A 9728-nucleotide genomic window follows, 5' to 3' on the forward strand; every position below is an offset into this window, starting at 1 on the left:
AGTTTGTGTGGTAATTTCGCCCTGTCTCGTCAACATGTACCGTACGCGCACGGAGGGCGTGCTCACATACATAAGCAGTCCAAGAGAAGAAAATAAAAAATTGCAGTCATATTGTCAGCTAACACTGACTATTCAAATCGCTATTATTCGTAAGTTACGTCGTTACGTCCTAGAAGCTGCAAGAAGGCACGGTATACTGTTTAAAATACTCTAGGCACCCTTTCGTCTAGAAATCTGTGTAAATGTTGCAAACAGCCCCTTTAAGTGTAATTTCTGATTCTATGGTTATCATCACACACTAAAAAAACTCTCTTCATACAGAATTTTTTTCTGAAATTAGTCATATTTTTGAAACTATCAAAAATACACCATATCGCCAAAAGTATTTGGCCACCTGCCTTGACTCACATATGAACTTGAAGTGAATTATATTTATATAGCACTTTTTCTCAAGTGACTCAAAGCGCTTTACATAGTGAAACCCAATATCTAAGTTACATTTAAACCAGTGTGGGTGGCACTGGGAGCAGGTGGGTAAAGTGTCTTGCCCAAGGACACAACGGCAGTGACTAGGATGGCAGAAGCGGGGATCGAACCTGCAACCCTCAAGTTGCTGGCACGGCCGCTATACCAACCGAGCTATACCGCCCCAAGTGCTTTCCCATTCCTAACTCATAGGGTTCAATATGATGTCGGTCCACCTTTTGCAGCTATTACAACTTCAACTCTTCTGGGAAGGCGGTCCACAAGGTTGTGGAGCGTGTTAATAGGAATTTTCGACCATTCTTCCAAAAGCGCATTGGTGAGGTCACACACTGATGTTGGTCGAGAAGGCCTGGCTCTCAGTCTCCGTTCTAATTCATCCCAAAGGTGTTCTATCGGGTTCAGGTCAGGACTCTGTGCAAGCCAGTCAAGTTCATCCACACCAGACTCTGTCATCCATGTCTTTATGGACTTTCCTTTGTGCATTGGTGCACAGTCATGTTGGAAGAGGAAGGTGCCCACTCCAAACTGTTCCCACAAGGTTGGGAGCATGGAATTGTCCAAAATGTTTTGGTATCCTGGAGCATTAAAAGTTCATTTCACTGGAACGAAGGGGCCAAGCCCAACTCCTGAAAAACAACCCCACACCATAATTCCTCCCCCACCAAATTTCACACTCGGCACAATGCAATCCGAAATGTACAGTTCTCCTGGCAACCTCCAAACCCAGACTCGTCCATCGGATTGCCAGATGGAAAAGCGCGATTCATCACTCCAGAGAAGGCGTCTCCACTGCTCTAGACTCCAGTGGTGACGTGCTTTACACCACTGCATCCCACGCTTTGCATTGGACTTGGTGATGTATGGCTTAGATGCAGCTGCTCGGCCACGGAAACCCATTCCATGAAGCTCTCTGCGTACTGTACGTGGGCTAATTGGAAGGTCACATGAAGTTTGGAGCTCTGTAGCAACTGACTGTGCAGAAAGTCGGCGGCCTCTTTGCACTATGCGCTTCAGCATCCGCTGACCCCTCTCTGTCAGTTTACATGGCCAACCACTTTGTGGCTGAGTTGCTGTTGTTCCCAAACTCTTCCATTTTCTTATAATAAAGCCGACCTTGGAATATTTAGGAGCGAGGAAATTTCCCGACTGGATTTGTTGCACAGGTGGCATCCTATGACAGTTCCACGCTGGAAATCACTGAGCTCCTGAGCAGGGGCGCCGAAAAGGGGGGGTAAAGGAGACGGATTCTAGGGGCCCATGATGGAGGGGGGCTCAGAGAGGCCCCTAATGACGATGAAATTATAATACAGAAAAAATAATGACACTGTGTTGGGGGCCCTGTAAAGATTCTTTTCGTGGGGCCCAAAATCCCTAGCGGCGCCCCTGCTCCTGAGAGCGGCCCATTCTTTCACAAATGTTTGTAGAAACAGTCTCCATGCCTAAGTGCTTGATTTTATACACCTGTCCCCGGGCCAAGTGATTAGAACACCTGATTCTCATCATTTGGATGGGTGGCCAAATACTTTTGGCATTATAGTGTATTTACAATTCACACTGAATAAATACATTTACATAAACAGCACATAGAAAAACTGTGACTAAAATAAAAATGGAATGATAGAATGATTATAATAATATAAGAGTAGGGAAATATAATTAATATTGTTTTTTATAGTATAATTAACACTATACACATAAATGCAGAACAATAATATTACACAGTTTCCCTACCAGAAGAAAATAGGAAATGAAAGTTATTTAAATTATAATTTAAATTAAAAAAAAATCAGAATTAATTTATTTCTAAATATAAAATAAATTAAACATTCCCATTTTTAAAATCATTATTAATTTGAATTCATTCATAAAAATAGTATATTTGGGCTAATACGACAGCACTGGAACTAAAGACAAGCATGAAAATGAGTCTGTCTTTAAAGGGTGAGTAGTTTGAATTTATTTTATTTTTATTTTACAGTTAAGCTATGTTTATATTTTATGGAAGTATTTGACCATGTTACTGCCAACATTGTTAATATAGGTTTTTATAACGGTAACTGTGTTAAAACTTGGATGTTCCACTGCAAATGAACTAAACATCCTTTCACAAATGTTTGTAGAAACAGTCTCCATATAAGTGCTTGATTTTATACACCTGTGGCCAGGTGATTAGGACACCTGATTCTGATCATTTTGGATGGGTGGCCAAATACTTTTGGCAATATAGTTTATTTAGTGTACAGTTATTTTTCTATATTGAAATGAATGAATTAAGTCACCTGCCAGGCTAATTGTTAAAATTTAACTAAACTAAAATCAATTCAAATATTAAAAATGTGTTTACTGATTATTTTCATATTTGTATAGTTATTCCAGGTAGTACATTGTGCACTTTTTGATAAAAGCATGAAACTTCTCGCATAGTTAGTATATACTATAATGATTATTTTCAGATGTGGAGGAAAGTCAGATTTGACCTCTGAGGACCATGGAGAAGTCAAATTCAAGCTGGCCGCCAGTCCACCATGCAGGTCTAATGTTCAAACGTGCTTACATTTGGAACCTTATTAGTGAAAAAAAACATGTAATGTGACATTTTCTACTAAATTGGGGATGCCCATTCATTTGGTGATACTTTTGAGACCACCAGAATTTAAGAAAATGCACTTAGGTCAAAGTCAAGGTAAACATTTACAAAAAAATAAGCAGTTAACATTTGGAAATGGACACCTAATAGTGTCACTGTGGCAAATTGTGTTATTTAGCGTGTGTGTGTGTGGGGGGGGGAGCTGGCTGCTTAGTTGCCAGGATTTTTGTGTTAAATTTACATTGGTTTTTATAACATTATATTGTGAATGGAACAGTACATGTTCTTTTTTTATTCTGGCAACTTAGCTGCCAGGTTTTGTACCGTAAAAACAAATGTACCGTCTTTCCATTTACAGTAATACACCGTTAAAAACAACCACCGTAGATTTTAAAGTCAAAAACTGGCAGCTCAGTCAAAATAATTTTTATCGAGATATTCTTGTTTTTTCTTCTTTATTGACGACAGCTTTGAAAATGTCTATGTCTGTGTGTGTGGTCTGCATACTTGCCAACCCTCCCGGATTTTCCGGGAGACTCCCGAAATTCAGCGCCTCTCCCGAAAACCTCCCGGGACAAATTCTCTCCCGAAATTCAGGCGGAGCTGGAGGCCACGCTCCCTCCAGCTCCATGCGGACCTGAGTGACGTGTCGACAGCGGCCAGCCTGTTCTCACGTCCGCTTTCCCATAATATAAACAGCGTGCCTGCCCAATCACGTTATAACTGTAAAATGACAGAGGGCGAGTTCTTGGTTTCTTATGTGGATTTATTGTTAGACAGTTTCATTAACGTCCTCCCAGCGCGGTAACAACACAGAACAACAGCAGTCACGTTTTCGTCTACCGTAAAGCAGTTCGTCTGCCGGAAACAGCAATGTTGTGGCACTCTTAAACAGGACAATACTGCTATCTACTGTACATGCATATGTGACAATAACATCTACGGCTTTTAGAGAGTGCAGTGCACAACTGCTATACTATATATATATATATATATAATAAAATAAAATAAATATATATATAGCTAGAATTCACTGAAAGTCAAGTATTTCATATATATATATATATATATATATATATATATGAAATAACTGACTTGGTGAATTCTAGCTGTAACTATACTCCTCCCCTCTTAACCACGCCCCCGCCCCCAACCCCCATATGTTACAAACATAGGCTATATATTTTTTTTTTCGTTTGTCATGCATAGTTTGCAACTCAGGTTATGTTTGTTGTTGTAATAATGCATATAGCCAATACAACCTTACATTCATATGCATATTAAGCATATTTAGAAATCGTATTGCTTATTCCTCTAATATAGAATAGAATATAAATTCTATTCTATTCTATATTGCATTGCATATTAAGCATATTTAGAAATCGGATTGCTTATTCCTCTAATATAGAATAGAATAGAATAGAATATCAATTATATTCTATTCTATATAGAGATATTCTCGTTTGTTCTTCTTTAATGAATGTCATTGCATGACAACAGCTTTGAAAATGTCTATGCCTGTGTGTGAGTCTGTCTATATCTGTGTGTGTGGTCTGAAAATACAGAAAGTAAATAAAATACATTACAAAAATAGGCTATATATTTATATTTTCGTTTGTCATGCATAGTTTGAATAGAATAAAATAGAATATAATATAAAATATATTCTATTTTATACTAGAGGAATAAGCAATACAATTTCTAAATATGATTAATATGCATATGAATGTAAGGTTGTATTGGCTATAAGCATTATTACAACAACAAAGAATAGAATAGAATATTCATTCTATTCTATTCTATATTAGAGGATTAGGCAATACGATTTATAAATATGCTTAAAGGCCTACTGAAATGCGATTTTCTTATTTAAACGGAGATAGCAGGTCCATTCTATGTGTCATACTGGATCATTTCGCGATATTGCCATATTTTTGCTGAAAGGATTTAGTAGAGAACATCGACGATAAAGTTCGAAACTTTTGGTCGCTGATAAAAAAGCCTTGCCTGTACCGGAAGTAGCAGACGAGTAGCGTGACGTCACAGGTTGTGGAGCTCCTCACATCTGCACATTGTTTATAATCATGGCCACCAGCAGCGAGAGCGATTCGGACCGAGAAAGCGAAAGTGAGAGTGAAGGACTAGAGGGCAGTGGGAGCGATTCAGATACGGAAGATGCTGTGAGAGGCGGGTGGGACCTGATATTCAGCTGGGAATGACTAAAACAGTAAATAAACACAAGACATATACTCTATTATCCACAACACAACCAGGCTTATATTTAATATGCCACAAATGAATCCCGCATAACAAACACCTCCCCCCTCCTGTCCATATAACCCGCCAATACAACTCAAACACCTGCACAACACACTCAATCTCACAGCCCAAAGTACCGTTCATCTCCCCAAAGTTCGTACAGCACATATATTTCCCCAAAGTCCCCAAAGTTACGTATGTGACATGCACATAGCGGCACGCACGTACGGGCAAGCGATCAAATGTTTGGAAGCCGCAGCTGCATGCGTACTCACGGTACCGTGTCTGCGTATCCAACTCAAAGTCCTCCTGGTAAGAGTCTCTGTTGTCCCAGTTCTCCACAGGCCAATGGTAAAGCTTGACTGTCATCTTTCGAGAATGTAAACAATGAAACACCGGCTGTGTTTGTGTTGCTGCAGTTGGCCGCAATACACCGCTTCCCACCTACAGCTTTCTTCTTTGCTGTCTCCATTGTTCATTGAACAAATTGCAAAAGATTCACCAACACAGATGTCCAGAATACTGTGGAATTTTGCGATGAAAACAGACGACTTAATAGCTGGCCACCATGCTGTCCCAAAATGTCCTCTACAATCCGTGACGTCACGCGCTGACGTCATCATACCGAGACGTTTTCAGCAGGATATTTCGCGCAAAATTTAAAATTGCACTTTAGTAAGTTAACCCGGCCGTATTGGCATGTGTTGCAGTGTTAAGATTTCATCATTGATATATAAACTATCAGACTGGGTGGTCGGTAGTAGTGGGTTTCGGTAAGCCTTTAATATGCATATGAATGTAAGGTTGTATTGGCTATAAGCATTATTACAACAACAAACATAACCTGAGTTGCAAACAATGCATGACAAACGGAAAAAAATATATATACATAGCCTATGTTTGTCAAATATTTTATTTACTTTCTTTATTTTCAGACCACACACACAGATATAGACAGACTCACACACAGACATAGACATTTTCAAAGCTGTTGTCATGCAATTACCTTCATTAAAGAAGAAAAACGAGAATATCTCTATATAGAATAGAATAGAATTTATATTCTATTTTATTCTATATTCGAGGAATAAGCAATACAATTTCTAAATATGCTTAATATGCATATGAATGTAAGGTTGTATTGGCTATAAGCATTATTACAACAACCAACATAACCTGAGTTGCAAACTATGCATGACAAACGAAAATATCCCATAATTATCCATACAAGCATTAAAATCAAACTGCAATGCTAGCCACTGACAAAGCATAGCGACCGTTACCTAGCAACCACTATTTAGCCGCTTTACTTAAATTTAACTTAAACTCAGACAAAATCTCTTCACACAGAAATCTAGAACTCTAGAGAACGTTCCTCCAACCCAGGCAGCACTCAAGCGGCACATCAAGCGGACTTGCTACCAGGCCATCTGCTGGAACCTGGCATTGGTTCTCGATCCAGAGATGCCTGAGCCATCTGACTGGGGCTGGACAAAGGAAAAAACTGGGTGGCAGCCGCTTTGGACCACTCTCCCTGAAGCATTCAAATCGTGCCATGAACTGATCCACTGTCGCTGTGGGTCACAAATTAACCTTAAGAAAGTCAGTGACTTCACTATTAAAGTGGGTGACATTGTTATCACCAGGAAAGATGAGGTCACCTACCTAGGTTCCATACTAGAGGCTAACCTTTCCTGTGCTAAAATGGCAACCAAGGTAATCAAAAAGGTCAACCTACAGAATTTCCTTTCTGGTCAACAAAAGCACCATGAAGATTCTAGTGGGAACTCTCATTCAACCCTTTTTTCCGATTACGCATGCACCTCCTGGTACCCTAGCACCTCTAAAACCCTCAAATCAAGACTCCAAACATCCCAGAACAAGCTAGTCAGGTTACTTCTAGACCTCCAACCCAGATCCCACCTCACTCCTACCCACTTCTCCAAAGTGGGCTGGCTCAGGGTGGAGGACCGAGTAAAACATCTTGCACTGAGCCTAGTCCATAAAATTCGCTACGCCTCCCTGATACCGAAGTACATGTCAAACTACTTCCTGACTGCCATAACCACAACACCAGGGGGAGCTCCACAAACCACGTCAAACCCAGATTCCGATCTAACAAAGATCATCTGCAATGCCTCAGACTGGAAGTCTCTCCAGAGAGTGGTGAGGACGGCGGAAAAGATCATCAGGACTCCTCTTCCTCCTATCCAGGAGATCGCAAAAAGCCGCTGCCTGACCAGGGCTCAGAAAATCTGCAAAGACTCCTCCCACCCCCACCAAGGACTGTTTTCGCTGCTGGACTCTAGGAAGAGGTTCCGCAGCCTCCGAAGCAGAACCTCCAGGTTCTGTAACAGCTTCTTCCCTCAGGCCGTAAGACTCTTGAACGCATCATAATTAAATTATCCCCTCAACTCCCCCCAAAATGGATTAACTCGCTGGAATAAAAAAGACAATATAACATACATCCATAAATGTGGACGCATGTGAAAAAGTGCAATATATTTATCTATACACTAATCTATTTATTTATTTATATATATTTATATATATTTATTTATTTTATATATATATTTATATAATATTTATATATATTTATTTATTTATACATGCACCTTATTGCTTTTTTATCCTGCACTACCATGAGCTTATGTAACAAAATTTCGTTCTTATCTGTGCTGTAAAGTTCAAATTTGAATGACAATAAAAAGGAAGTCTAAGTCTAAGTCTATCTTAACTCATTCTCCTTCTATGCCACATCAATATGGAATGCACTCCAAACAGGTGTAAAAAAAAAGTGCATCTCTATCCTCCTTCAAAACCGCACTAGAAGAACACCTCCAGGCAACTACAACCCTAGCCTAACCCCCTGCCCCCACCATATCCCACCTCCCCGGATTGTAAATAACCAAATGTATATACTTGTTCTTATGCTTTCTGAGCTCACTATGTTCACTGCTCGCTGTACATATCCTATGAAGTGAGACCTACACTGTTACAATGTCTATTTCTCAGATGATAAACTTGTATGATTCATTCATTCATTCATTCATTTTTATTTATCTCCTTCATTGATGTGCATCTTTGATCGATAGACAATTATACCACAATTATTCAATTATACATATACACACCAATACCTGAGAAGGAGCAGGATGAAGAAAATTCGTATATTTTCCTGCCCCCTTCAACATAATACGGAGTCTTACTTAATGATATCATATAAGCCAACAATTACATCCAAATATAACGAAAACAAACAAAAAAACATACAAAAAAACACAACAAGTGCAAAACTTCATGAAGTACAAACCGAACAAAAAAATAGTAATATACACCTCACGGGATGATACAAAACAAATACAAAACCAGGCAAAAAATAAGTAAAAATAAAGCAAAATGTAAACACTTATGGCTGTCCATATGATCTTATTGTTCTGTCTTTATATATTTTTTTCAATTGGAATATATTTTTACAATATTTTATCTCATTGTAAAGCAGGGGCGTCACTAGCTTTTAAGGACAGGGGGGGCTTTGCCCCCAGGAGATGCACAGGATGCGAGCGAATGTTACGCACGAGCACAAAACTTCACAAACGGCCAACAAAGACCTAGACATTATTCATTGTTATTATTATCATTTTTAAAAAATGCACGGGACGAAATGAAATGCTCACCGGGACGATGGCTTTTAACCATATATTTTCTTTTTCTTTTTATGTATTTATTAATTTTACATTTTATATTAAATGTCTTGGTTTTTCCTCCCTCTGAAAATCCTTTTAAATGTTTAACAAGCCATCCTGTATTAATAAAACAGCTATTAATGTAACAATACAATAAAACAAATATATTTAATGATGTTTTTTTCATCATTTTAACGTATAGGCTTATGTATATTACTTTATATAGATTCTACAAGAAACACAAAACTTAAAAAATAAATGATTTACAATTGCACACACAAGGTTTTGTGCAGCTTCCACTCATTGTAAAGGAAGATAATGTGCTTCGTACACCTGCAGGACCGCAAGCAAGGTCGCAGAGAAAATGCGGGCTGGAATTTGAGTGATGTGGGCATTTTCTATATGAACAAGTGGAATGGATTGGATACCGACGCACGAAAGGGGCTCTCTACCTTACGCTACGAAGTGAGGGGAAACTGAGTGAATAATAACAGGTTATATGATTATTTATTTAAACTCATATTTGGGCCACTTTATAATGAACATGTCGGCATTTATTTTGAAAAAAAACAACAAAAAAACACCAAATTATTTAGGGGGGATTAAGAATATTTTAGGGGGGCTTGAGCCCCTCTAAAATAGGCCTAACAACGCCAATGTTGTAAAGAGAATTCCATAGTTTAACCCCCACCACTGATATACACATTTGT

Source organism: Nerophis lumbriciformis, linkage group LG22 (genome assembly GCF_033978685.3).
Source record: "Nerophis lumbriciformis linkage group LG22, RoL_Nlum_v2.1, whole genome shotgun sequence".
NCBI classification, from domain to species: domain Eukaryota; kingdom Metazoa; phylum Chordata; class Actinopteri; order Syngnathiformes; family Syngnathidae; genus Nerophis; species Nerophis lumbriciformis.